We start from the raw sequence: 4,691 nt of genomic DNA on the forward strand, positions 1-4,691 counted from the left end.
CCATCTTCAGTGTATATGGCCGGCACCCAACCCACTGAGCTACAGATGCTGCCCTTGAAAACATTTTTAACTCAATTTTTTAATGAATGGCTATATTCCACAATAACATATCATTAGAGCTTCTGGAATATATTGAAATATTTTCAAAAGCAGTATTAAAAAAAGGTCTGATGGGTTTGAATCCTGTAGCTCAGTGGCTAGGGCACCAGCCACATACACTGGAGCTGGTGGGTTTGAACCCAGCCTGGGCCTTCCAAACAATAATGACAACAACAAAAATAAAATAGTTGGATGTTGTGGCAGGCACCTGTAGTCCCAACTACTTGGGCAGCTAAGACAAGAGAATCACTTAAGCCCAAGAGTTTGAGGTTGCTATGAGCTGTAACGCTACAACACTCTACAAAGGGTGACATAGTGAGACTCTGTCTAAAAAAAAAAAAAAAATCCAAAGAAAAAGAGGAAATACTGGTGGGCAGAAAAGCAAGCAGCTTCCTCCCCCAATATTTTACTACAAAAATTTGCACATATACAGGGAAGTTGAATTATACAGCAAACACTCATATGCCATCACCTAACATCGTATTAATTTTCTTTACAGTAAATGAGTAGATAGGTTTTAACTGGTCAAAAATAGGAAACCTGAAACAAGTCCACCAAAAGTATACCTAAATACCCAACTTCAGATGCTGCCCTGAGCTGAAGGAGCAGTGAGAGAAGGTTGCAGGATACCGAGCCCAGCCCAGCCCGGATGGGGGCACGACGCTCCTCCAGCAGCATGAGAAGGAAGAGCTGCTGAAGTGCCCTTGGGACATCAGGACACATGTGTACATGAGGCCCCTGTCTGACAGCCAGGGCCCTTTTGGTTGCAAATGACGGAACATTGGCTCAAGCCTGCTTTGGCAGGAAAGGAGTAGGCTACACAGATCCTGTGGCTTCCATTTCACTGGAGTGTGGAGAGACTGGACCCAGGGACTGGAATCTCGGGGATCCCCTCCCACCTCCCTCGCCGAAGCTCCTACATCCCCAGGAAGGCCTGGCTGCTGCTTTGCTCACTTCCTACTTGTTAAAAAGTGTCAAACAAGAAAAACACTGGGAAAAGTCTCTGCTCAGCTAGGTATGAGGCTCGTAGTGACCCTGTCCAGGCTGTTGGGACAGGGGGGTCAGTGCTCTGTTTGGGGCAGCCTAAGTCAGGGCACCCCATCTGTAGGGACTCAGTCTGGCTAGAAAAGCAGAGTCTTACAGTACCAGAAAATTCTAGCTGAACCTTGGGGGCCCAGTCAGTCTTACATAATCATTCTTAGGGGCGGCTCCAAACCCACACTGTCCCAAACAGTAGCTACTAGCCATCTGTAGCAGCGGAGCCTTTGAACTGGGGCTAGTCACAACTGAGATGTGCTGTGAGTGGAAACTGCACACCAGATTTGAAGAATGAGTACCAAAAAAATGCCTCGTTAATCTGTTTTATGGTGATTGCATGTTGATAATATTTTAGATGTATTTGATAGGAGAAAATATACTATTAAAATTTTTACCTGTTTCATTTCACTTTTTAAAAAAATATGGCCACTAGACAAAATAAAATTACACATGTGGCATTTATCATATTTCCATGGACAGCGCTGCTCTCAACCCTTGGTTGTCAAAGTGTGGTCCCCAGACAACAGTGTCCACATCACCTGGGAGCTTGGTAGAAATGCAGATTCTCAAGCCCTGCCCTAGACCCAGGGCATCAGAAACTTGGTGGTCGGCAGTGGTGGGCTTCTGGGCACACACAGGCAGTGGTCTGCATTTTACCAAACCCTCTTGTGATTCTGATGTCTGCTCAACCCTGAGAGCCACTCTCCAGCCATAACTTTCCTCCTACCACTGAAGACTGGATTATGTTACGTTGACAATTTTAGAGCTCTGAATTTCCTCCATCTTTGTGGAATTAAGAGGAATTTCTTAACTACTTTAATCTGTGAGGTATTTAAACTTTTCCCTTTGGTAAGCTTTCTTATGCAGGTGCTTGACAGCTTAAATATCAGTCAGATGTTATCGAAAACGTTCACTAAACGTGTGAGCAACACGGAAGCACATACCTTCACAGGATCTTCTGGAACACACGTGCCGAGGCTGCGCTGGGCGACTGGGAAACAAAGCCAAAAATGTGGCCCCGAAGAGAGAAAGAATAAGATTTAGTAACAGAGAAGGCGGCTTTCCCTGTTTGAGAATGCATCCAAAAAATAGTGATAGAGCAGCTCCTGCTGTTGGTCTCAGAGGACAGTGGGATCAGTTTCCAGTCTTCACATCCTCCTGCCTGGGAACGCATCTCAGCAGTCAGTCTCTGTCCGTGGGCTTCCTGCGCAAGATGCAAGGGAAGTAAAGTGTTCCCTTTAAGAGCTTCGCTGCTACCCAAACTCTGCATGCCGTGAGCAGCGTGTTTGGCCTGTAGCATCTCTTATTTATCCTGTTGCCTGGCAAGGACAGAACCGTATCTGCCCACAGTGCAGAGGAAAACCCCAGAGTCCAAGAAGAGGCAGAGCGAGTTGGGTGTGGCTGACCAAATGGAACACTATATCTGTGTCACTGGCTGTGCCTAGTACGTCACAGGCGAGTACACTGTGCGTTTTTACTGAATATTGTTTTGGGGGTGGATTTATCAGAAGAGTCTCGCTGGGCACAGTGGTTCACAACTATAATCCCAGCATTTTGGGAGGCCAAGGTGAGAGGATCACTGGAGCTCAGGAGTTTGAGACCAGCCTGAGCAAGAGCAGGACCCCATCTCTACTCAAAATAGAAAAACTAGTCAGGCATTGTAGTGGGCTCCTGTAGTTCTAGCTAGTTGGGAGGCTGAGGTAGGAGGATCACTTGAGTCCAGGAGTTTGAGGTTGCTGTGAGCTATGACTCAGAGCAACAGAGTGAGACGCCATCTCAAAAAAAAGAAGAAGAGCCTGAAGTTCAGAGAGGTTAATGACTCTTATACCCTACAGAGTCTCCATGACATTTTAGGCCCAATCTGCCTAAAAATACCCCTCCTCATCATTAATTTGAATTTAGCTTTTACAGGATAACAGGCCACACTGGGCAGACGCTGCCCCTACCCGGCTGTCCCCTCTCCAGCCCACCCTTGCCCCTCTGGAAGGCTTTACCAGCCTGGCAGGTCTGGCGATCCCTCCCAACCCCCATGCTTCCCCACATTTTATTTCTCTGTGTTTTGGTGCTGCCCTTGGTATATTTTGCATAGTTGTGTAGGCATTGGCTCCTCTGTCGGTTGTGAACTCTGAGTGTCAAGGCTTCCCTGATACATTTTGACACGCGTGCTACATACAACCCATAAGGTGTAGACTCAGGATATACACCTAGCCTGTAGGAGGTTTTCAGTAACCACTTAGCTGAGTTATAGTGTCCAGGATGGGAGGGACAGGGATGGAGAAATCCCAGGCCTGACAGAAGCAACCTGGACACAGGAACAGAGGGAGCAGTGTCCCTGGAGCTCCTTCTCCTGCCAGCCCCCCTGGCCTCCCTCACATATGCATAGCCCACTCTGGGTGCCTGGGAGCACAGCACCCCTGGAGTCTGCCTCCTCGGGGCCCCCAATTCTCTGGGCCCTTCTTCCTGACTTCCCCTCCCTGCTGGATTAGCTGGAAGGCATTCTGACAATGAGATAGGAAAGGCTCAGTGGTGGAATCCCTTGAACTGTCATGGTGTTAGTAACAGCTGACCCAGGAGAAGGGAGCCGTCTCCAGATCTCCACATCCACGTTCTTGTAGATGTGAAATGCTGCTTTCTCCAGGCCCCAGGTTATTAGTAATGGTGTTTCCATTGTTTGCCTGTGGAACAAATTGAAAGTCTACTTTAGGATTAGTGGTCAGAATTCAGCGTGTTGGAAGTGATGGTTATGTTCAGTTGATTAGTACAATATTTGGCATTTGCCTCGGGGCCCTTAATGGTGCCATTTTTCTGATTTAGGGAGGGTGGGAAGCAGCCACTCTCGGGTACTGAACAGACAGGGGTCTGAGTCTGAGTGCAGGACCATGAAGACACTGGCGCCTTCCTCTTTCAGTTAATGAGACTCCAGTTTTCTTACTTGGAGTGTTTTTATGTTCTCCACTATATGTGCTCCAAGCAAATTAAAGCTTTTAATTTGTAAAAAAAATTGTAAAAACAATTACGATAACACTGGTCAATAACTTTTTTTAAGCCTAATAAGCTTATACAATCTAATAACAGTTAGGGCTGGGCCTGGTGGCTCCCTATACTCCCAGCACTCTGGGAGGCCAAGGCGGGTGCATTGCCTGAGCTCAGGAGTTTGAGACCAGCCTGAGGAGGAGCGAGACCCTGTCTCTACTAAAAATAGAAAAACTTTGCAGGGCATCATGGCACATACCTGTAGTACCAGCTGCTTGGAAGACTGGGGCAAAAAGATCTCTTGAGCCCAAGAGTTTGAGGTTGCTGTGAGCTATGATGCTACAGCACTCTACCAGAGCTACTGAATGAGTCTCAAAAAAAAAAAAAAAAGGAGGGCCCTGTGCCTGCGGCTGTGGCATGCTGCACATTGAGGGGGACAAAGCTTTTGTTGAATTTCTGAGTGATGAAATTAAGGAGGAAAAGAAAATCCAGAAGCATAAGTCTCTCCCCAAGATGTCTGGAGGTTGGAAGTTTGAAGTGAATGGGACAGAAGCAAAATTAGTGTGGAAAGTAGCTGGGGA

The 4,691-nt window shown here is 47.1% G+C and overlaps 1 protein-coding gene and 1 pseudogene across 2 annotated transcripts in view; both read left to right on the forward strand.

The window, feature by feature from the left end:
* SPECC1 (sperm antigen with calponin homology and coiled-coil domains 1) overlaps window positions 1-4,691 on the forward strand; it is a 258,533-nt gene that overhangs the window by 27,433 nt on the left and 226,409 nt on the right. The window lies entirely within an intron of this gene.
* The window catches only part of LOC105887093, a 12,253-nt pseudogene that overhangs the window by 5,574 nt on the left and 1,988 nt on the right, over window positions 1-4,691 (forward strand).

The sequence above is a fragment of the Otolemur garnettii genome, unplaced genomic scaffold, assembly GCF_000181295.1.
Source record: "Otolemur garnettii isolate 467f Iridium unplaced genomic scaffold, OtoGar3 scaffold00046, whole genome shotgun sequence".
Classification (NCBI taxonomy): Eukaryota; Metazoa; Chordata; class Mammalia; order Primates; family Galagidae; genus Otolemur; species Otolemur garnettii.